This window comes from Danio rerio, chromosome 22 (genome assembly GCF_052040795.2).
Source record: "Danio rerio strain M-AB ecotype USA chromosome 22, GRCz13ab, whole genome shotgun sequence".
NCBI lineage: Eukaryota > Metazoa > Chordata > Actinopteri > Cypriniformes > Danionidae > Danio > Danio rerio.
The window spans coordinates 33682166-33706913 of NC_141042.1; the positions used below are offsets into that span (position 1 = coordinate 33682166).

At 36.9% G+C, this 24748-nt stretch overlaps 1 protein-coding gene across 2 annotated transcripts in view; it reads right to left on the reverse strand.

The window, feature by feature from the left end:
- The window catches only part of si:dkey-49n23.1, a 115968-nt gene that overhangs the window by 88818 nt on the left and 2402 nt on the right, over positions 1-24748 (reverse strand). Inside the window, exon 1 of one of the 2 annotated variants that reach the window (XM_087304622.1) lies at positions 1054-1129. The exons of the other annotated variant lie outside the window; for it this stretch is intronic. The gene's annotated coding sequence lies outside the window, so the exon portion shown is untranslated. Of the gene's footprint in view, positions 1-1053; positions 1130-24748 lie in introns of those variants that run through there. 2 annotated transcript variants of the gene reach the window in all.

A 24748-nucleotide genomic window follows, 5' to 3' on the forward strand; every position in this document is an offset into this window, starting at 1 on the left:
ATAAAATGCCTGATTATAAAGATTTAGTTCTGCTAAAACTATGATTTTTTAAATTTACTTTTGCAGTGTTTTTAAAATTATGTGGTGATACATTGATTGCCACAATCCTCTTTGTAAAATCATTTGACTCTAATGTCATTCCACTTCAAGACTGCTACAAAAAAAAAAGATTTTTGCGACTAAAATGCCTGATTTCGTGATAAATTTTTGCTAAATTTGCACCAAACTTTGTGGCAATTTTCATTGTTATCCCAAAATCTGTGGAAAAATCTGCAGTAATTAAAAAAAATAAATTGCAAGCTCCACAAAATGCTGCAATGTTTGCTTTATTTTACATTAAATTTAGAAATTGCAGAATCGCGAAATCCTAGAGGATCCTTAATATGTCATAAAAACTAACAAATTAGCCTCATTCTGAAAACGTAGCCATATAAACAGTTGAAGTCTTATTAGCCCTCTTTTATTTTTTTATTCTTTAAACATTTCACAAATTATGTTTAACAGAGCAATTCAATTTTCACAGTAATATGTCTGATAATATATTTTTCTTATGGAGAAAGTCTTATTTGTTTTATTTCGACTAGAGATTTGCATTTTTTCAAAATCACTTTAAGGTCAAAATTATTAACCCCTTTAAGCTATTTATTTTTTTTGACTGTTTACAGTACAAACCATCGTTATACAATAACTTATACAATATACAATAACCTCCCAAGTTAACCTAATTAATCTAGTTAAGCCTTTAAATGTCACTTTAAGCTGTATAAAAGTGTCTTGAATAATATCTAGTAAAATATTATTTACTGTCATCATGGCAAAGATAAAATAAATCAGTTATTAGAAAAGAGTTTTTAAAACTATTTTGTTTAGAAATGTGTTGAAATCTTCTCTTCGTTAAACAGAAATTGGGGAAAAATAAACAGGGGCGCTAATAATTCAGGAGGGCTAGTAATTCTGACTTCAACTGTACATTTCTGGAGAGGAATTATGTAGCTAGAAATAAATAAAACGAACACTACGGGGCAGTATGATGGTGTTCCTTTTCACGCTTACCAGCTTACTGTTTACATCCGTATGGACGGCTTTCTCGCTGTTATCAGTTTGTCCAGTGGTTTGCCACATATGTCAGCGGACTTGAGATGCAGGAAGGAGTTGAACGCAATGACGAGGTTCCATTCCAGTGAAGAACGGTTTCAAGAAGCAGGTAAGACAAAATTAAAAAATAAAATAAACAAGTAAATAACAATGTGAGAATGTGGTAAAATCTGAAAACATTGTAAAAATCATGGGGCTTTTCTTATTCTGGATTGCTTTTGAAAACACTCTCGGTTGGGTATCGGAAAGAATCGATTGGTCAGCCAGTCAGTCAGTCGACAGTGGCTTCTGGAGGATTTACACGACAGCACGTATGAATGGCACTCACAAGAGAAATTTGAGATCTAAAAAAAACTTACTCAGTGGCCTCTGGTGGATTCGCAAAAAACAAAAACTGCAAAAAAACATACCTCCTGTGATGTATTTGGCGCTCTCCAGAAATATATATTAGGGTATGTTTTCAGAATGAGCCTGGGTTGAAAAATAAAGCAAGAATGTGTAACCTAAATTCTGATTTCTAGAAATCTATGCATATTAGTGGATACTTAATAACAATGCTATTAATAATGCCTTATTTGCATATTTAAAGATCTGTATAAAGATTTTATAAAACTTGAAATACAAAAAATATTCCCAATTCTCAGTGTTATCAATCAATTGGGGAAGTACAGTATTATGAAATCTCCTGCTTAATATTTTTACCCTATTCACCTGTAGCATCTCGCCTTAAATCAACACATGCTTCATCTGACTGTCAGGCGCATTATACGCCTCGCCACATTCAAATAAACAGCCCTTAGTCTGTGTATTTTAAAAAGCCAGGGGGTAGGGGTCCAGCATGTGCGATGCGAAATTTAAATGTTTGAAAATACAAGTTAGACAAATAACCCCTGCTCTGGGGAGAGGACGAACCAAGCGAATCGGCCCGTTTCAGGAATCCTAATGGAATGTTGTGGTGTTCATTCCAGACAGCTGATTTTGAGTGGGAGTCAAACAATACATGCTGCATATTTCTCAAAAACTATGAAAAAACAACTGTCTGGATGGCTCTGTAATGTTCCTGAGAGGATCTGAATTACAAACCGCCAACCAGTGCGCCATTGGCGGTTCCAGTGGAATGGGAAATTTAAAACACAATGTGCAGAATTCCAGCTCATTTCCTCTTTTCCACGGATTCCGCAAGCCATTCCTGCTAGTAATTGTGAGGACAACTAAACAACGTTTCATGACCTCTGGGTGGGGAACGGCCTCCAGCTCAATCACCCCCTTGTTTTTGCACTCTTTAAAACACAGCATGAACCTGCCGGGCGAAGGATGGTGATGATTTTCCCATTGGATGTTTGGTTAAGATCCACGCAGGAGATTTCCTCTCAAGACTTCACTGCAAACACATCTAGCTGAGAGGAGTATTGTTTGGAAGCTGCTGGTTTTAGAGAGCCAACCGTGTGTGGAAAGACTGCAGTTTGAGTTTGTCTGAAAGCTGAAACTCAAGTAGATTGATAGCTTGATGATTGCTTTGAGGATATAGTGCTTAAAGGTACCATGAATTTAAAAAAAAATGTTTGTATATGTTAGTATCAGTATGTTAATCTTAGGCATATCTATAAGCTAGTGTGCTCCAAAACAATGACAAAATAGCATTTAGAAGATATGAAATGTTCAAAGCTTGCAGTTTGTCACTTCTGTCTGAATGGATCAACAAAATTTTCACATCACCTCATACTTCAGTTTATTAAATCGTGACCAATCAAATGCTTTCTAGTATCTGACATACCCCCTTCAAGACGCTTCTCATTTGCTTTTTATTTGATGGGATTAATCTCAACCACTCTCACGACAGACAGACAGACAGACAGACAGACAGACAGATAGACAGATAGACAGACAGACAGACAGATAGATAGATAGATAGATAGATAGATAGATAGATAGATAGATAGATAGATAGATAGATAGATAGATAGATAGATAGATAGATAGATAGATAGATAGATAGATAGATCTTGTTTACTTTTGATAGCAATACTATGGTCAGCCGCTTTTAAATCTTGATGGAAGGCACCAAATTCGAAAAGTGAGAAAGAGAAAAAAAGAAAGAGATGGATGGATAGATAGATGGATATATGGATGGATGAATTTATGAATTTATTTTATTTAACAGGGACAATGCTCATTAATAAACAGTAAAACTGTAAATAAGCCAGAGTTAGCCACAATGGCTAATTTTCATCTGTTGCCCCCTGACAGATTTTAAAAGGCAACCTAAAATAAAAAAACACCTCATTACACATACAAAAACAGTAAAGTTACATATGATGGATGGATGGATGGATGGATGGATGGATGGATGGATGGATGGACGGAGAGATAGACGGGTGGAAAAACAGACAGCCACATAGATATACTAGACAGATCTACTAGATATTAACTACTATGCTATTTAGGGTGGTTTCTAAATTGCTGCTATATGTGGTTGCTAGGGTATAACCAACGCAATTTCACGGCAATTCGTAAGTTTTTGATTTAGTGGCTAATTTATATGAATTCATACAATCTAATTCGTACAATTTAGTAAGATTTTTTCATGTCGGTTGGGGTTAGGTGCCACACCTCCACACATACGTTCGTACAACTGAACTCTGACTGAACTAAACTGAGTACCTAGGTGGCCGCCTAGGGCGGCAGAATAGAGAGGGCGGCATCCGAACACCTCCTGCACCACCCATGTCCTCAGGTAATGTTATATCCGCGCCTAGGGCAGCAGAATAGAGAGGGCAGAGTCCGCAACACCTCACTGAGGTGAGCCTGTTGCGTTTCCCCCTGGTCTTCACTTTGATAACCGGTCACTTTTGTTTTCACTTTCGGGCTGAGGGCGGCGTGATCGTCCTTTGCCTAGAGCGGCAGTTCAGCTTGCTCTGGCCCTGATGCTACTGTACCTTTTAAAACTATTAAAACTTTTTATGCTAGACTTTTTAAAGCCAACAAGAAAATATGTGTATAAGCGTTACTATAACTGCTTTTATTTTAAATAATGATCAAATGTACACTAAATGTACAGTATCTAGTTTGTTCTTACTGTCATTCATTCATTCATTTTCTTTTCGGCTAAGTACCTTTAATTATCTGGGGTCGCCACAGCGGAATGAACCACCAACTTATCCAGCACGTTTTATGCACCGGATGCCCTTCCAACTGCAACCTATTTCTGGCAAACATCCATACACACACTCAAACACTAAGGACAATTTAGCCTACCCAATTCACCTGTACGGCATGTCTTTGGACTGTAGGGGAAACCAGAGCACCCGGAGGAAACCCACGCAAATGCAAGGAGAACATGCAAACTCCACACAAAAACGCCAACTGACCCAGCCGAGGCTCAAACTAGCAGCGTTTTTGATGTGAGGCGACAGCTCTACCTACTGCGCAAGGCGTCGCCCTTGTTCTTACTGTCTTGATTACATAATTTATTATACTAAAGAACAGGATAAGAAATATTCTTGTATCATTTCCAGATAATTGGATGCTGTGTTTCATTTCTGTGATTCACTTAACTGTCTATGGAGAAAACAAACTAGAAAAATAGCAAGGAAAAGGTGGACAGCACTCCATTAAAGCTCACCCCTATTCTATATTGGGAGTTTTACAACAAAGCAGTAACTAAAGGGAGCTTGTTAACATTTGCGTCTAGACACATCAAGTTGCTTTGTGTTTTTATTTAGTCTGAGATGAGTGAACGCCAGGCAACACCTGCTGGACGTAAAAGCAGTTTGTTTCAGTATAAAAACACAAACAATAACTTTAATCCCTGTTTTGGATCCAAAACAAAGTCTTCACAACAAAGACTGTTGTATAATAATGAATATGTGTGTAAACAACACGCTTTGAACAAAAACCATAAATACTGAAGATAAATCAAAAGTGTTTTGTCTACAAGTCAGATGAAAAATAGCTGTTTCATGTAAAAAAAAACATGTAAACCCCTCATTCATCACGTCCCATTATAAACCAATAATAGAGCAAACACCCATTCATTAAAGCAACAGTTCACCCCAAAAATCTAAATTTTCATCATTTAGTCACCCTACACGTGTTTCAAACACAGAAGAATATATATATTATATTTATTTATTTATATATTATGATTATTTTTAGAGGTTTTTCACCTTTAATTGGGATATGACAGTGAAGGTTAAAGACAAGAAATGATAGGAGCAGAGAGACATGAAGGATCTGCAAAGAACTTCGAGCCAGAAATCGAACTCAGGTCACTATGAGCATCATGGTGCTATATGTCGGTGCACTTAACCACTAGGCCAGGGCTATTCAATTGGTGGTCTTTGTGCTGAAATTGGGCCCTGAGGCAATTTTTTTCAGTCCTCCAAATAGGCTAGTGTGACCACCAAAAATAAATTTAGTTCAGTCGAAAAACGGCCGCTATAGTTATAAAGTGACGTGAGTCTGTTCAATACAGCACAAACTGCAGTTGAAGGCTGCGCATACAGTGAGTCACCTAAAATTATTAGTGGCGTGAGCTGCCAAAAACATTTGGATATGTTTGTAGAAAAGTCCTTTTGTACAATGCACTGATATTGTTAATACAGATGCAACAATTAGCCAATTTCACTATTAACCACACTTTAATTCACAGTTAATTAACATTAAAGGCTTCTCAACGCCGCATTTCTGTTGCATGGTACGAAACTACTGCAACTAAATAAAGTTATGCCACCTGTGCGCTAGTTAAATGTTCTGAGCTTATACAGCAAGGCTAATACGCAAGCGCACTGGATTAACTATAGCAGACGGCTATTCACATATCGCATCTTTTCCAATGCAAGTTTATTTTCAATGTAATAATATATGCCAATATGCATGTACAAGCGGAGCGACACCCAGTAGAAAACATCTCATGCTGTAGCGTAGCTTTCAGTGCAATGTAAACAAATATGTGTTAGACGAATTACTATGAATTATTATGTATGTATGAACGCAGATGATAACAACAGTACATTTAAATACTTAGCTAATATTCATTCATTCATTTTCTTGTCGGCTTAGTCCCTTTATTAATCCGGGGTCGCCACAGAGGAATGAACCGCCAACTTATCCAGCATGTTTTTATGCAGCGGATGCCCTTCCAGCCGCAACCCATCTCTGGAAAATACTTAGCTAATATAAAGCTTAAATTTACATTAGATGTGATAACCATAAAACCATTATTATTCTTTAGACTATAATCGTACAACCATGAGCGTTGCTAGGCCTATTTTAGGGGGGCTGTAGCCCCCCTATATTTCTACTCAGCCCCCCTAAATCTTTTGCGATTAACTCATAAACTGTACATTGCCTCAGTCCCCTTTAAATTTGATATGAAAAAGACGGCAGAATTCGTCTCCTTCACGGCTTTTGTTTTTCATTTGATAAGCAAACCACAGCTGTGGACAGCAAGAGAACGAGGTGTGTGTTTATCAATAAATTGCTACAACCAAAATCTATGATCGCTGCATCCCTAATTGTTATGCAGTTCAAAACATAACATGTGAATGCGTCTAAGGAAGCTTTCACACCTACACATTTGTTTCGATACCTGTCTCGTTTGCCCAGTTAGCGCGGTTCGTTTGGCATATGTGAAACCAGCAATCGCGCTAGGATCCGCGCCAAATCAACCGCTCCGAGATTGCTTGAATGAGGTGGTCTCGGCTCGATTGAAACGAACTCTGGAGCGGATCGATTGCAGTGAGAAAACAAACGATCCGAGCACGGTTATATCACTGTGTTTTATGGATATGTAATAGGCATACGGCTATATGAAGAGAGGATTATGAGTAGGGCGGGAAGTTTCACGAGTCTCAAAAAACAAACTATTTAAACTTTGGAACCACTTGCTTAAGGCTGAGTAAACAATGAATAAACCTTTCATTTTTGGTAAACTACGCCTTTAATAGCTTAGCAAAATTTTTGTTAGGGTAGTTTTAAATATTTTTCTTAGTTAATGCAGGAAAGAGGAAAAACTTCAGCACATTTTTTAAAGGGCCAAAAAAAAGTTCATAAAATATATTACTTGTTCTCAGATTACTGTAAGTGTTTTTATTTTTTACCAAAGATTTTCAGAATCTTTAGTTCTGTTTCAACACACTGTAAAACCCAACAGTCAACTTTATTAAATGAAATGAGTATAGTTAACTTAAAAATTACTGAAAGTTAATTCTACTCATTTGAAAATAGTTTTGAACTCAGTGTTAAATTTATTAAGTTAATTAATTACCTCAGTACTTCAACTTAAATAGAGTAAGGTTCGTAACAATCGGTTTCCTCAAATGGTTTGAGTTGCCTTAACTTATTGGGTTTTACAGTACTCAGTTGGTTTGAGTTCTCTTAATTTACTGGGTTTTACTGTGCTCAAATTGCTTCATTTACTCAAATGGAGTAAGTTCACAGTACTCATTAGGATTAGTTTTTGTACTTAAATGGTTTGTTGTAAACGGTTTCCTCAAACGGTTTGAGTTACCTTAACTTTTTGGGTTTTACAGCGCAGAAAAGTAGCATTTGTATGAAGATTTAAGCAATGCACAATTTGTATGGAAATCATTCTTTCTGTTTTCTAGTTGTCTGCTGGTGCTGTTCTGTGGTTGCAGGGTATTCTACGTACTGTAGTTGGTGTGGTGTAGCTTATACAGTTGCTAGGCTATTTGTTTGATGATGCACTGATGCACTTCAGGGCAATTCATTGGGTGTTGCTAATTTGCTAAGCAATTAGGATGATATCCTGTTGTTATACAGGTAGAAATGTTTTCAAAGTGGTTGTTAGGGTGTTATGGTTGCTAGACACTTTGAATAATTTTGTTCTGATGAAAGTGATTACGTTTGATGCTAGTTTTTCTAGCCTATAATTTTTAAAATTATAAAAAATATATAAGATAATGGTTACAATTTGTGACATTTTACTACTAGGTATTTTAAAGCCCAGAGATAGCTACAATTAAACTATCCATATCTCAACATTATGTAAACAAATAAGCAAACAAAAACAGTTATAATAACAATAGACCATGACAATAATCATGATTTTATTAAACTAAAATTACATACTGTAAAACATTATTGCTGCCTTGTTTTTTTTAGTTGAACCAACTAACCTATTCTAGTGAGCTAAACTTTAATCAAATTAAAAATATTAATTTAAACTTAGTATAATGTTATATACAAGACATGTTTTAATTAAAACTATGTTGATACTGCTCCTTCAATAAACATTGACTGATTATAAGAAACTTTGTCAACTTACACTAACCCTAACCCCAACCCTAACCTAACAGTCTACATATAATCTAATGAGAAGTAGTTGCAATGTAACTTAAATTCAACAAACGGACCATCAAAACAAAAAAGTTAAACAATATTCAATCAGCATCTCAAACTTTGTGTTTCGTTTAAGATCAACATGACTTTGCTTTCTCTAATGCGTTCAGGCTTTGCATTCTCATCAATCTCATTAACCATTTGAAATCCTCTCATAAATTTGTCATTGATAGTAATAAACGTGATTTATGTGCGATTCTCTTTATATACTGTTCATCTGAGTGCATGACAGTGTCAACAAACTCCTGCTCAGCAGATGATTCGGTCTCATCCAGTGTTTTTTCATCGCCGGTGGTCCGACTGACCTCCATTCAGACTCTAAGCGCCACAGCATCTATAAAACCAGCGATGACACTCGGACTGCAGATTGAAGGCAGTTTGTTTAAATCGCATGCGTCTTTTGTCTTTCGCCTCTTCCTCTGTGTTTGGAAAACTTTATTGTTGCGTTGAAAAAAGAGAGAGGGGAGTTTTCCCTTTAACTGTTTAGCCTTTGATGGCTTTGGATTGTGGATTAGTTCCAATACAAAACAAAACAGCTTTCAATTAAAGGAAGATTGCGTTTTTTATATAGCACCAGAAGTACATCAAAACATTTTTTAATATACACTATCTGACAAAAGTATTGTCGTCTATCCAAGTTTTAGGAACAACAAATAATAACTTCTAGTTGATCATTTGGTATCAGAACTAACTTATATGAAAGGCAAAGGCCTTAAGGTCTGACTTTGCTTAGACAAAAGTCTTGTCACTGAACAGAAATAATGTACAGTATAGAATATAAAGTCATGATGAAGTGGAAAAAGATTTCATATTGTGTATGACACACTGAGGAAGGCTTTGTGCCGAAACGTCTGTCTTTTAAATTACCCGTAAAATGTAAGAAAAAGAAAAAATAAAAACAGTACGAAGCAATTGAGTGCAAATCATTACCTTTTTTTAATATTGTGTATGATTCCCATGAGTTTGGAGGTCTGCATCCAATGACAGTACATCTATATGACTAAAACTCAATTCTTAAAAGTCATCTGGAATGGAAAGCATTCTTGCAGGACTCCCATAGTTTATCAAGATTCTTTGGATTCAACTTCTCCTCCGTATTCTTACCCCAGACATGCTTGTAACTATAACTATGCATGTTTATAATTATATTTCAATTAAACAATTATTAATTAATAAAGATACTTTATATGACAATTAACTGTTTAGAGGGTGGGTGGAATGTGACTATTTAACTAATGATTCAGTTTATAATAAATAAATAAATAATTAAAATTCTCATCTCATTGGTATTTTCATTCATATCTTTATTTTATTTTTTTAAATTATGTTTAAATAAACAGGATGCTTAAACTAATTTTCACAGAAATCAACCTACAGAAGATAAAATTAAATTAAATAAAAAAATAAATTAAAATAAAAATAAAAGTGCAGTTGCTTTAAGTCTAGACAGTCAATTCTGCTGCATTCCACAAATTTCCCCCCAAAAAATCCATGCATAAAATCCCCCCCACCAAAAAAAGACTTCACATTCCGTCTGGCCACGGTTATAAGGCCCTCCACTGGAATTAAGCAAAGCATTTCCAGAGAGACTCTTTTGTACATTAGTGTGTTCCCAGGGTATTCGAGGAGACTTGTACTTACAGCAGAGATGGAGCAAAACGAGAGTGAGCGGCTGTTTCTGTTGTTGTCTGTGAATACAGTTCATTAGCAACGTTTGAGGACTCTGTTTTACCTCACATGACAGAACTCGAGAGCACATTAATTCAAGCCAATTACAGATAGCTCAAATTCCCTCTCCTAAGCCTTTGAGAGCACTTTAAAACAGCACCGGTTACCCGCAACACACCAAAACAGTGGATTTTTAACAGTTAGCTTCCGCTAACAATAGCCTCAAGATATATGCTGCTGAAAACAAACAAACAATAGAAACCATTACAAAATTGTATCGGTTACAATTGAAATTGCAGTCTGTTGGTTTTAATGGAAACCGTAACGGTGCTATGTCTGTACTGGGTTCATTTTGTAAGTATTTTTGGGTTGTTCAAAATAAGAAGGATACTTTTAGCTTTGGGCTAAATCCCCAGTTTTTAGTAAAATTGGGATACTTTTGGTCTAAATAAAAGAGTGGATTTCAGGCACAAAAATGTAATAAAATGTAAAACAAACTCTCAGACACTATTGGGTTTCAACCAATGACTGTAAAACATATGGACCTTTTCCTCGCCTTTTTGTGATGATTTGTGACGGGCACAAACTGTCACAAAATACTGCTGAAATTGGAGCCTGGGCATGTGCAGAAGGGACAACCTCAAGGAGCCAGAGGCAGAGCTGCGGAATCAAGCTTTCAACTATATGCTTATACGTCAAATCAACCATGCCCCCTTTCTGCACTATAACAAAGGCTAGCTAATATAAATATAAGTACTGTAGCGAGTATACCGATGCCACGTCGCCCTGGTCCAAGATTTACCCCAGCTGGCACCTCATCAGCACCGGATCGGTCACAGCTGGAGCTCATCAGCAGGAGAGACATAAAAGCCAGCCCCACACACACAAGGAAGACGAACTTCATTCTCACATGACTCCCTGCGCTAACGCTTGTGTCTCTCTAGCTGCGTCCCAAATCGCATACTTATGCACTATTCTACACCATTTTGTAGTATAAATAGTGTAAGTAGTGCGTTCACACTGAAAACACTAAAAATAATAAGAGCACTTCAATTACCCGGATGATGCACTCATTCAGCCGCTAAAATGAAGTGTGTAATGATGGACACTTCACGCACTCAACGACCGCAGGTTTGCTTACGTAGCGGAAGGGGCGGAGCCATCGGACGCACATGTTGAATAACTTTATTTATTTTGGATGGTGAAAGCAAAATTCTCCTACGAGAGTGATTATAGCGCCTCCCGATGGTGAATGCAGCAATACTCACGGCAGGTTTTATTTGATAGTTTGGTCATTTATTTCAATGATTTGGCAACCGTCAAACGTCATCAGGGAAACGGTTTGAATTTCCGCTTAGTAAAAAAACATTAGTGTGCCATTTGGGACAACACTACATACATATACTTTCCTGTTGAGTGTGTAAGTGCATAAGTACATAGTGCATGAGTGCATAGTGTATAGTGTGCCATTTGGGACGCAGCTTCTGTCTCTCCCACAGCGGACTCCAGCTTGTGAAAAACCCAGCACCTGAACTCTCACTATACTTCACCTTCTCCCCAGAGCACCTATCCCAAGAAGAGCACCGTATTTACCTTGTTCACCCTGTTCACTTCTGTAAAAAAATTACCCTCTGGGGATCTGTTTATATCACAACGCTACTGTGTGTGTGTTTTCCCTCTGCCTCGCTACAGTACTTACGTTTACAAACACATAAAGCTGTGTGATGTAAGCTGTTATATTTTAATGAAAACAATACTTGTTGGACTGCAACATAATTGATCATCCCATCCCTGCACTATATAAAATAATCCTTATCAACTTGTACAATAAACTTGGCAGTATTATGACATCAACTGATGTCTATCAGCTGCTGCAGCATCTCTTGTATATTGTTTATCTTTTTTTTTTTTTTCATTTGGTTTATTTGATGCCTTTATTATATCCGGCAAAGAGGAATTTACATTCATTTTAATGTTTATTAGAAGTTTTCAAATGAAAAGCCAACAATAAATGATGTATATAAATAATATATAACATTTGCAAGTCATGTTTATCTTATATTGTGTGTATTATGACAACCACATTTTTTACAATTTAGTCACCAAAATTGTAACATGCGATCGCATTTTTAAATTGAATCAAATTCATTTAACAAATTATTTCAATTTACTTCAATTAAAAAAACCTAAAACCTCAAGTTAAAACTGATATAATTAAAAAAAATTAAGTAAAACCTGATTAACTCATTACCATAAGTTAAAGCAATAATAAAAACTTATGCTGGCTTGACCTTTTGATCATATTTTTAAATTAAGTGAATGCATAAAAATCGTCATCATAATTTACTCGAGTGCAAGCCTCAATGTCTCGTGTCCCCCTTAATAGGTGTTAGCGCCCCACAGTTTGAAAACCCCTGGTCAACCCCACCTAAACCCAACCCACCTGTGGGGTAAGTCCCTCCCACTTGGAGGTCACCCAACCTACTTGTGGTGTAATCCCTCCCACTTGGAGGTCTCCAGGCTGCAACGATACCTAATTGACTGGCCCAGCCGGGACTCGAACCTTGCTGAGAAGTGACAGTGCTAACCACTGAGCCACTGTGCTGCGCTGTTGTAAATTAATTTAACTTAAAAAAAAATTTAACTTTTTTAATAATTAAAAACTATACAGCTGGATCAAGGTTGTCCAACTCAATCCTTGCTTCGTAAAATTTTGACGAAATCCAGATAATTCTTATCGCTGTTAATCCTTTTGAACAACCGGCTTATATTACCTTCTACTGGTGGCAAGTTAAACCAATAAATCTGAATGGAACTTCTCCTGAAACACATTAAATGTACTGGTTTGGTGGAATGTGATGACCTGTGATGTTTTAATGGTATTTGTAATGGAAACCATTTAAACTTCTGTGATCTGTGGTCGTATTTTCAGCTGAGAAATCAAAAACAGATAGTGAGCATGAAACTAATTTATGAGGAGAAGCTTTTATCCTTTATACCTCTGAATATGACATTTATGAAAGAAACTAGACCTGTAGGAGCTCAAACTCGCATGCTAGCAACTCCCATGATGCTGTTTTATCTCTGCCGATGCGCAGTCGTCTATAATCTTCACTTGATTTATCGTCCTCTTTGGCTTTGAAAGAATTCCAGTGTCTTTGTGATGGGAAAAGTGAGGAACCCCGCAGAGCCTTTCTGACATCCCGGGACCTCCAGGGTCATCCAAACCAGAGGGGGTGCTAGTATTTCTGCTCCAGGTGGATATGACAGCTTGGGAATGCATTTGGATAATTAGATATATATGAATCTAAGACACCTCAGTCTCTGCGGTGTGGTAAAAACCGGTATCATGACTTTGGGGTGTAAAAGGTTAAGTGCTAACGGTGCAGCAGCACCAAACAGAAGTGTAATCTGAGCCCCATGACATAACCACTTCAGATGACATATGGGGTTATTGGAAAAACATGTCAAAATGTTCCTTATTTACCTTATTTTTCATTTAACAATAGATGTAGTCAGGTTTAGATGTAGTGTAGGTTTTAAATTTTATCCTGGATCTTTCAGGCTGTGTAGACTCAGACTGGATAGTGACTTTTATTTTGAAGCTTTTAAAAGTACATGAACCCATCATTACACTAACCCATAAAACTTATGAAGCAGATTGATTTGTTTTTAATATGGCTGCCGTTGTGTCATCCAGGTGGATGCTGCACACTGGTGGTGGATGAGGACTTGAGCACTTTGAGTGTCCAGAAAAGCGCTATGTAAATGTTAGAAATTATTATTGTTATTATTACTATTATTATTATTATTATTAATTATAAACTCCAATCACTGATTTCCGACTGCAGCCAAATGCATGTTATGCACGACTGACGTATATAATGTTTGACGTAAAGTACACTCAAAAAAAAACAATTATTACTGCTGCTTGCTCAAACTTCTTGTTTAAAATGAGCTGAAACAACACAATTCTTGTAATTTCTTTGGCCAGTTTATTTGTTTTATGTTCAGCTTGCATCATAAAGGCTGCATCCAGATACTATTGATATAAAGTGGGACCCTTAGAGAATGTGATCCATACTGACATACTGAAACTCAAAGTTGTGGATGCCAGATTGTGACCCTACCATCCATATGTTGCAGCAGAGACTGTTTTTCCAGTTTTGTTGATCTTATGTCAACTGTAGCCTTAGTTTTTCTGTTCTCAGCTAACAGGAGTGTCACTGGTTGCTCTGTCAAAGTAGTTGTTGTTGTTCTTGCCGTTTATATTCTTCAACTTCTTTTTCTTTTTCTACATCTTCTTCTTTGTCAGGTGCTTATGCACTTCAAGATTTTGGTGTGTTGTGTGATCAGGTCTCCTCTCTGTAGAGCTCAGTTGTATCTAATATTGTATCAAGTGTCTGTTGTCTTTCTATCAGCTGTACTAATCTGGTCATCCTCTTCTGACCTCTGGCATCATCAAGACATTTCACCCACAGAACTGCAACCCACTGGATATTTTCCAGAAATGGTTGCATCTGAAAATCCCAGAAGATTAGCAGATTCTAAAAATACTGACCTACTCATCTGGCTCCAATCACAACACATTCAACGTCCCTTAAATCACCTTTATTCTTCATTCTGATGCCAGCTTTGACGTTCGGCAGATCTTCCACACCATGTATAAATGCACTGAGCTGCTTCGATATGATTGGCTGATTGCCTTGAGCATACAATATGTTTTATTTTGTCAAAAGCGAATGTTCAAAATGTAATACTTGTTCCAAATCCATTGGGTGCCACCAAATGGAGAAGGAAACACTCTATGAACTTCATTTCTTTCGTCAAAACACAAAAAGCAGTATTCTGAAGAATGATCAACAGTTATTGTCCATACAATGGAAGTTGTAAATGGCAAGAAAGGCAGTTTACAATAAGATTGCTCTAGTTTTTCCAAAGAAAACGTCAGTTGCCTTTGTTTGTGCAAAAGTGTCCACTGTTATTCTACATTGCTTCCAATCCGAATACACCGCTGCTTCTCTCGGATGTCACAAGAGCTTTTCCTGAGCCTTTTTTTAGTGTATTTCTACAACCATAAACCAACACACATAAACAAACACAAGGATTGTTTCCTATTCCGTCAAACTTTTAAAGCGGATCTCCACAAACTCCATCCTACTTCTGGGAGCCAAAACAGCTGCAGATTACAATGAAATCCCTCTCAGACAATGAAAGACAAATATATACATGATTCACAGCCGACACATTGTGAATCCCGTTTGGTGCTACAATGATAACCCAACTTGTTTTTGAGCTCTGTAAGCCATAACACGTCAGAATTTAGCTTGGCTGAAGGATTCGGTTTGACTCAGTCCCGGTAAAGTTACTATTATTTGTCGAAACAGCTGGCTGGGTGTTTAGAAGCAGTTTCCTTTTGCTCTGGCCTTTTTCCAGCCTCATTATGACCTTCCTGCGCTCGGCGCCAGACAGCAGGTTCGAGCAGATGCATTGTGGGAAGGAAGTAGTGTGTTTGGCAGAGCATTGTTATTGTTGTGCTGATAGAGAGAACGGCCAATTAATTAAGATAATAGAGAGGCACCACAATGGGTTATTGAGTCATTTACTGAGGATGTTGTTGGCTGTCTTGCCAACTCACGCACATGCAAAGCGATTCTTCTATTTAGTACAATGACGGCTGGTCGGCATCTCACCAAGATTCACCTGTCCAGGTTAACAATTCAGGGATGTACAGATGAAGTCAAAAATATTAGCCCTCATGTGATTTTCTTTTTCAAATATATCCCAAATGATGTTTAACATTTCCTACAATATTTTTTCTTCTAGAGAAAGTATTGTTTGCTTTATTTCGGCTAGAATAAAAGAAGTGTTACATTTAAAAAAAAAAAAAAAAAACATTTTAAGGTCAAAATTATTAGCCCTCTTAAGCAGTTTTTTGATCGTCTACACCAGTGGTCCCCAACCCCTGGGCCGCGGACTGATATCGGTCCGTGGATCAATCAGTACCGGGCCGCACAAGAATTAATTATCTTTAAGTTGGCAGATAAAGTAGCTGCATTTAAAGCCAAACTGGATTTGTGGGGACGGCGCGTGAACAGAGGCATATTGGACATGTTTCTGTCATGTTCACCAGCGAACAACCACCAGATATCGCTGGTAAACACACACACACACACTTAGGAATACACATCTGCTGATAAACTACATATTCATACATGCTCTTCGCCCACACACCTGCTTCCTCATTTAGCTTGATTACTTTCGCACACCTGAGAACTTTCAGAGACTGATTAACACACACTATTTAAGCCACACATTCACTCCTTCAGTTTGCCGAGTCTTGTTTATCTGTAAGATGACATTACAACGCGTTATACTGTTCTTGGTTTCCCGTGTTTTGATCTTAGCCTTGTTTATCCAGTTCTCCTGTTTAGCCGCCTGCCTTCTGACCTCTCGCCTGTGTTTGACCACGATTCTGGACTGCCTGTATAGATCTGTTTGCACCTGTGTTAACCATCGCTTGCCTGACTTTGAATAAACCTGCATTTGGTTCCTACCTTCTGTTGTCAGTGTCACTCCCAAAGGTTACAGTTTCAAACATTAGCAGGGATTTTGTGTGAGATGATGACAAAATGGCGGATGCAGTATGTTTGAGTTCCATTCATTCTGCTTACATTCATACTGTATAGAATCTACTTTTCTAACGACTGAGTAGAACTAGGGCTGGGCGAATAATCAAACAGTAATCAAAATCCACATTCACTTATAATCAATCAAATTTTTCCAGTATGATTTTTTTCAATTACTTTCCCTACGTGTCATGTGACCCAGCTCTGTTAACGGCTTTGGCTGATTTCTACTTCTGCTGACACTTTGCAGCCACGTCTAATCTCTGCTCATGTAGGAGGATGGACTCACTCTTAAGCCTTACTTTGCACTACATTGACGATGAATGGAAGCTGCGTCAGAGATGCTTTTAGACGGCATATAAAACTTGTCAGTGAACTAATTTAATATATATATTTTTAATTATCATAATTAATTGTAATTGAGTTAAGATGGTAAATTAATCGAGATTTTGATTTTAGGCCAAATCGGCCAGCCCTAAGTAGCACATTTACATGCAAATGCAGTACCTACTGAGCAGTAGAGATTTCGGATGAAGCCCAAAATTTTGTAGTCTGCATGCAAACAACTTTGTTTCTTCACAATCACCTCCTACTGACTTGGACAGCAAAATATAGTTTTATAGACAGGGTCTGTGCGAATGGAAATTTTTCAAAAACACAAAAAGAACCTCATTTTTAGTTCAATTTGCTGCGTATCATACATTCAAACAGACAAAAATAATAAATTTGCTGGACAGCTTTGCTAAAATATCTTAATTAATATGTAAATCTTTCACTTGGAGATTTACAAAAGGCAGTTCACTAGATTTAGACTGTGTTTCAAGAAATTAGCACAAAATTTAAACAACTTAATGAGACTGTCATGGGTTCCCTTCAGGTGCTCCGGTTTCCCCAACAGTCCAAAGACATGCACAATAGGTGAATTAGGTAAACAAAATTAGCCATAGTGTATGAGTGTGTGTGTGTGTACGTGTTTTTGTGATATATCAGGATACAAATCTGTATAATGACACAGATATTACAAAAAGGAGGTGAAATATGAGGACATTGGTGACGTCCTCATTTCTCAAAATGCTTATAAATCCTACAGAATGAGTTTAATCATGGAGTAAAGCTGCACACAGTCTCCTGTGATGGTTGGGTTTAGAGGTGGGGTGGGGTGAGGGCAATACAATATATGGTTTGGACAGTATAAAATGAATGGAAAACCTAATGTCCCCACTTTTCACAAAAAAAACGCGTGTGTGTGTGTGTGTGTGTGTGTGTGTGTGTGTGTGTGTGTGTGTGTGTGTGTGTGTGTGTGTGTGTGTGTGTGTGTGTGTGTGTGTGTGTGTGTAGCAGTAATGCACATGTTCTGAGTGCTGTCATTAGAGATTTTCCAAACACTCCTGATATTGTTGTTGTGAATGAAGTACTGAAAAACATTCTGATTATGGAAGTAGGCTGTTGTTTTGACTCATACATGGATCTGTGCTATTCAGAAAAAATGCTGAAATATCAACCATTAGTGAATGCTCTTAAAGTGTGTGGCTACAACACAAAGTTGGTGGTTTTAATTTACGGTAGCCTTGGGCATGTTCATAAACTATGTGTGAGAGGACTACAAATTGCCGGACTCAGTAAAAAAAACTCTAAACAAATTGCAAAGTATTGTTCTGTATCTGCAATAATAGGCAGTCTTCATGTGTGGAGAAGACGATGCCATCTCTATCCTTAATCCATTTACTTAATACTGCACGTAGAATGGATTGAGTGTCTAGTGCCACGCAAAAGATCATCAATGGTTGCATGCTGCTTTTATTGTGAAACATTATGGGCTCCTTACGATTATTTGGATGCTGTGTTGTTTTAATAGTATTAGTCATTCCAAATAAAATGAATCATATGTGTGTGTGTGTGTGTGTGTGTGTGTGTGTGTGTGTGTGTGTGTGTGTGTGTGTGTGTGAAAGTGAGAGTGTATGGGTGTTTCCCAGTGTTGGGTTGCAGCTGGACGGTCATCCGCTGCATAAAACATATGCTAGAATAGTTAGCAGTGGTAACTGCTGTGTTGACCTCTAATAATCAGGTACTGAGCTGAAAGAAAATGAATGAATGAATGAATGAATCAGTGAGACTGGCATCTGAACACTCTTTTCCATATAGATGAGATCTAATGAGCTTTTTCTATGGGAAATGGCTTTCTTTCATTTTTTTCCACACATTTTTTTATGAATTATATACAAAGTGGTTTTATTGTGGGCTGCATTAAGTGATGAGAGGCTGATAATGGTGGCTATCTTGTTGGGTGGTCTGTGTCCTCTAAAAAGCTATTTCCATCTCTTTTTTAAAGCATTGAAACTAAATTTGGATATAAAAGAACAACTAACTAATAAATCAGAAGAACTACCCATAAATCAGAAGAACATCCTACCCATTCATTCTTCCCTATTATTTAGTGTTAAATGTTAATAATAAATAAAGATTAAAGAAGGTTTAGATGTTCATCAGAGCTCTTGTCTCTTTAGTGAGCTTTGATTCTTAAGATAAACTGAATTTTGGCTGTATATTCTGCAACATGGCAGTACACGATTGTGTGTCTGGATTAAAAATTTTAAAAATGAATTAGCATATATGAGCCGACGGATTGACATCATAAGAGTAAAGATAAGAGAAAAAACAGACATTAACCAGACCCAGATGCTCTGATAATCTGAAACAGATCTAAGTGTATAAATCAGTCCAGAGCCAGATTGGGAAACTTTAGATATGTGAAGTAAGTACAAAGGACATTGATATTTCAGATTTTCCAGAGCCAAGAAATTACATGATTCATGTATTCACAGGGGACAAAAAGGTCTCTCCCTAAAATTCATAAAATGTCATCCTTAACGCAAACTTCAGCTGGGCAGATATATCACTCCAAACCAAAATCCTCAAACGCTTTGATTCCTGCCCATTTCTTGAGCTAAGCAAAACCTCAAGAGTAAGAATTTTTGGATTGGAAACCCACTTAATTCTTCTGGGCACAAGATCAGAACGTCTAACCAAACCCACAAACCCTAATCATTAAACCAACTCTAGGCTTTACTTAACTTCCTATAAAATGATCATATATAAATAGAATATTAAATGACAATTTTAATAGAAGCTCCAATACAAACTTAGCAATCAAAATAGTTATATACACTCACCAGTCACTTTATTAGGTACACCTTACAGTATTGGGTTGGACCCCCTTTTGCCTTCATTACTGTTTTAATCCTTCGTGGTATAGATTCAACAAAGTACTGGAAATATTCCTCAAAGATTTTGATCCATATTGACATGACAGCATCCCTCAGTTGCTGCAGATTTGTTGGCTCAACATCCATGATGTGAACCTTCCATTCCACCACATCCTTAAGGTGCTCTATTGGATTGAGTTCTGGTGACTGTGGAGGCCATTTGAGTACAGTGAACTCATTGTCATGTCCAAGAAATCAGTCTGAGATGATTTGCGCTTTTTGACATGGTGATTTATTCTGCTGGAAGTAGCCATCAGTAGATGAGTACACTGGTCGTAAACGGATGGACATGGTCAGCAACAACACTCAGGTAGGCTGTGGTGTTGACATGGCGTTCAGTTGGTGCTAATGGGCCCAAAGTGTGCCAAGAAAATATCCCCCACATCATTATATACCACTACCAGTCTGTACGGTTTATATAAGGCAGGATGGATTCATGCTTTCATGTTGATGACACCAAATTCTGACCCTACCATCCAAATGTCGACGCAGAAATCAAGACTCATCAGACCAGGCAAGGTTTTTCCAATCTTCTATTGTGCAAATTTGGTAAACCTGTGTGAATTGTAGTCTTAGTTTCCTGTTCTTAGCTGACAGAACCCGGTGTGGTCTTCTGCTGCTGTAGCCCATTAGCCTCAAGATTCAACATGCATTCAGAGATGCTTTTCTGCAGACCTTGGTTGTATGAGTGGTTATTTGAGTTACTGTTGCCTTTCTATCAGCTCGAACAAGTCTGGCCGTTCTTCTCTGAACTCTGGCATCAACAAGGCATTTGCCGTTCACTGGATATTTTCTTTTTTTTTTTTTGGACCATTTTCTGTAAACCCTAGAGATGGTTGCTTGTGAAAATCCCAGTAGATCAGCAGTTTCTGAAATACTCAGACCATCTGGCACCAACCACACCAGGTTCAAGGTCACTTAAATCACCTTTCTTCCCCATTCTGATGCTCGGTTTGAACTGCAGCAGATCATATTGACCATGTCTACATGCCTAAACGCATTGAGTTGCTGCTACGTGATTGGCTGATTAGAAATTTGCATTAACGAGCAGTTGGACAGGTGTACCTAATAAAGTGGCCGGTAAGTGTATATATCTCAATATCTCACAGAACGTTTCCATATCTATACCCCTTCTCGCAATCTTAGATCATCCAACTCTATCTCTCTGGTGCCACCCCAACTTCGAATAAGCACAATAGAAGCCAGATCATTTAGCTCTATGGAACTTTCCTTGGATTTAAGACACAGTGATAGTCTTCACACTTTTAAATCCTGTCTTAAGACTGGTCTTTTTAAGCAGGCTTTCTTATGACTCATTTTAATCATGTTATTTTATATTTAAGATGGGTTTGTATTTGCAAAACTTTCCATGTATTTGAAATTATGTCTGGCAACACTTATTAATTGTTTTTGGTTGATGTTTGTTGTAAGGCGACCTTGGGTGTTCAGAAAGGCACCATTTATAAATTCATTCATTCATTCATTTTCCTTCAGCTTAGTCCTTTTATTCATCAGGGGTCACCACAGTGGAATGAACCGCCAACTTATCAAGAATATGTTTTACACAGTGAATGCCCTTCCAGCTGCAACACAGTATTGGGAAACAGTACACACATTTACACACGCACTATGGCCAATTTTCATTCATTCATTCATTTTCTTTTCTGCTTAGTTCATTTATTAATTAGGGGTCACCACAGAGAAATGAACTTCATTGCAGCCTTCTAGCTGCAACCCATCACTGGGAAACACCCATAAACCCTCCTTCACACACATACACTATAAACAATTTAGCTCACCCAATTCACCTGTATCACATTTATAAATCAATAAATGAATTATTAATTATTTTCAAAAAAATATAGCAGTTCAATTAATTTTGTAAGACATATTATATTTATAGTTCTAATACAGAAATCTAAAAGTTAATAAAATATTTTTCATATTTAAAAAAAACATAATTGTTAATAAAGCAATTTTAAATACAGTAGGTTAAATGGATTATTTATTTATTTGACAAAACCATCTGTTCGGTTAAACCAAGTCATTTAAATTTTGCTTAAAAAATTGCCCCAATATTGGGTTTGTCCATATTTGATTAGTCGGATTATGACAACCTAGCATTTTTTACAGTGTATACAAATAATTCCATGGGTATTAAAGGGATAGTTCACCCAAAAATGACAATTCTGTCATCATTTAATCACCCTTATGAGTTTCTTTCTTCTATTGAACATAAAAGAAAGCTGAACACCTGTAAGCATTGACTTCCATATTTGCTTTTCCGACTGCGAAAGTCAAAGGTTACCGGTTTTCAGCTGTCTTCAAAACATCTTCTTTTGTGTGCAACAGAAGAAAGAAACTCATAAATGTAGGTAAACAACACTTGAGAGTAAATAGTTTCATCCCTTTAAGTACTAAACAATGTCTAAAAATAGAATGAGTAGATTACTGGTAAATCAGAGCAAAATGCAACTGCAGGTCTCCAGTGAGTGCATGAAGTGCAGAACATTAAACAACCCTGCCGTACTCGAGCTCACACGTATCTGAGCTATTGTTACCAGCAGAACAAAGCTCCGTCCAGATAAAACAACAATAGGCTATGTAGGGCTGCAGTGCTGGCCGTTACAGATAAGACTCTGGCAGTCGCCGCCTGGCTTTTCTCATGTGGCTTTTTTCCTTATGTGAAGGTCTCCTCCCTACAGCTGAACACAGGAGATCTGTCAGCTTCTCTACTGCCTTTCAAGAGCTCAGAGAGAGTGTGAAACACAAACCCCCCCGACAGCCACCATCAAAACACATGCTTACAATGCAGTCAAATCACAGAGAATCTGAGAACAGTCTGAAGCGCTTCACTGATGGTTCCTAAAAGAACCTTCAAATGTCCCATGAAATTAACATAAAGTGTTTTAGAATAAAGGGCTTTAGTATCAGTATTTTAGGATATCTATGAGCTAGGGCTGGGCGATTAATCGGAAAGTAATCGAAATCGGCATTTAGAACCTATAATCGATCAAAATTTATAGGACGATTTTTTCAATTACTTTCCCTACCACGTGTGGAGTCACGTGACCCCGCTCTGGTAACGGCTGAGGCTAATTTATACTTCTGCCGCCACTTTGCAGCCACATCTGATCCCTGGTCAAGTAGGATGATGATCCCATTAGTCTCACTTTGCACTAGAAGAGATACTGCTTATTTTCTGTTTCACTAAAACCTGTAAGTAAACTATGAGAGCAAAAAAATAAATAAAAAAATAATAATCATTCATTAATCGTAATCAAGTAAAAATGCTTAATTATTTGAAATTTTGATTTTAGGCCAAATCGCCCAGCTATACTATGGGCAAGTGAGCACCAAAACAGAGACATAAAACAGATATAAACATGTAAAGCTTGTAGTTTGTCACTGTCGCCTAAATTGAGCAACGATTTTTTACACGCCATCTCATACTTTAGTTTCTCACCAAATCTTGACTAATCAAATGCTCTCTAGTTATTGACAGGCCCCGCCCACTTTAAGACACAGCTCATTTGCTTTTCATTTGAACTCAACAACCACTTTCATTAGCAGCTGTTGTAAAACAAAACGCTATTGGCTGTTTTTTTAAAGGGGAGGGGCTACACTATGTCCTACCCTCTCTTCATGTTTCGGTTGACATTACGTCAAACATAAAATAAAAATGCACAATTCAAAGCACTTCACGGGACCTTTAAGATTCCATCTGAGAAAGCATCTTTATAGTAGATTATATATATATATATATATATATATATATATATATATATATATATATATATATATATATATGAAAATATATGTTTTTCACATTAAAAAGCTGTTGTTGGATCAAATAAAAAATGGTTTTACACCTAAAAAAAATTAAGCTTGCTTAATTTAAGTTACTGTAAGTTGTATTAGTTAAAAAGAAAACAGAATTTAACCTACACTGAAAAAAATATTCATTGGAAAACCTAAATTCTTTTAAGGTAAGTAGTTGCAAAGAATTTAAATGGGCTGATTTTGAGCAAACAAATTAAGTTGAACATTATTAAATTTAATTTGTTTGTTTAATTTTAGTCCATATTTTTTTTTTTTGCAAAAACTTACTTTAAAAGAAGCACATTTCAAAAAGACAGCATGGATGTAGAGCATTTTTCAATGAAAATATAGCATTTTCCTATTGATCTGGATTAATGTAAAAAAATTTAAAAACTGATCATGTGAATTAGGGCTGGGCGGATAAATGATAATATATTTAACTACGATAATATTTATGTCAAAAACAATGACAAGCTCTGGATTTTTTTACTCTATATTGATCTAAGAGCCAATCACACAGCAGAAATGAGCAACAATGGGAATCTAAAAGTGTGTTGATATTAGAGATGTACCAAATTTTCGCCCACTGAAAATTTATCAGTTGAATATATGTTATGCCATTTAATGGACCCTCTAATTTTTGTGGCTTCAGTCATTGTTGGGGTAATCTTAAATCTGGTAGCATTAATAACTTTTTAGGCATGGTATAGGTTTCTGATTGTACGATAGCCTTGGATAAAAAAAAATATCACGGTATTGTGTTTACTGCTGTAAAATAAATTCTTTTTAAACGTCGTAGTAAAAAACAACAACCTTTTCCCCATTATATTACTGTATATTACATTTTAGGAAACATTCAGAATATTTTGGAACAGTAAACACGTCGGGCTACATAATAAAAAATAAACA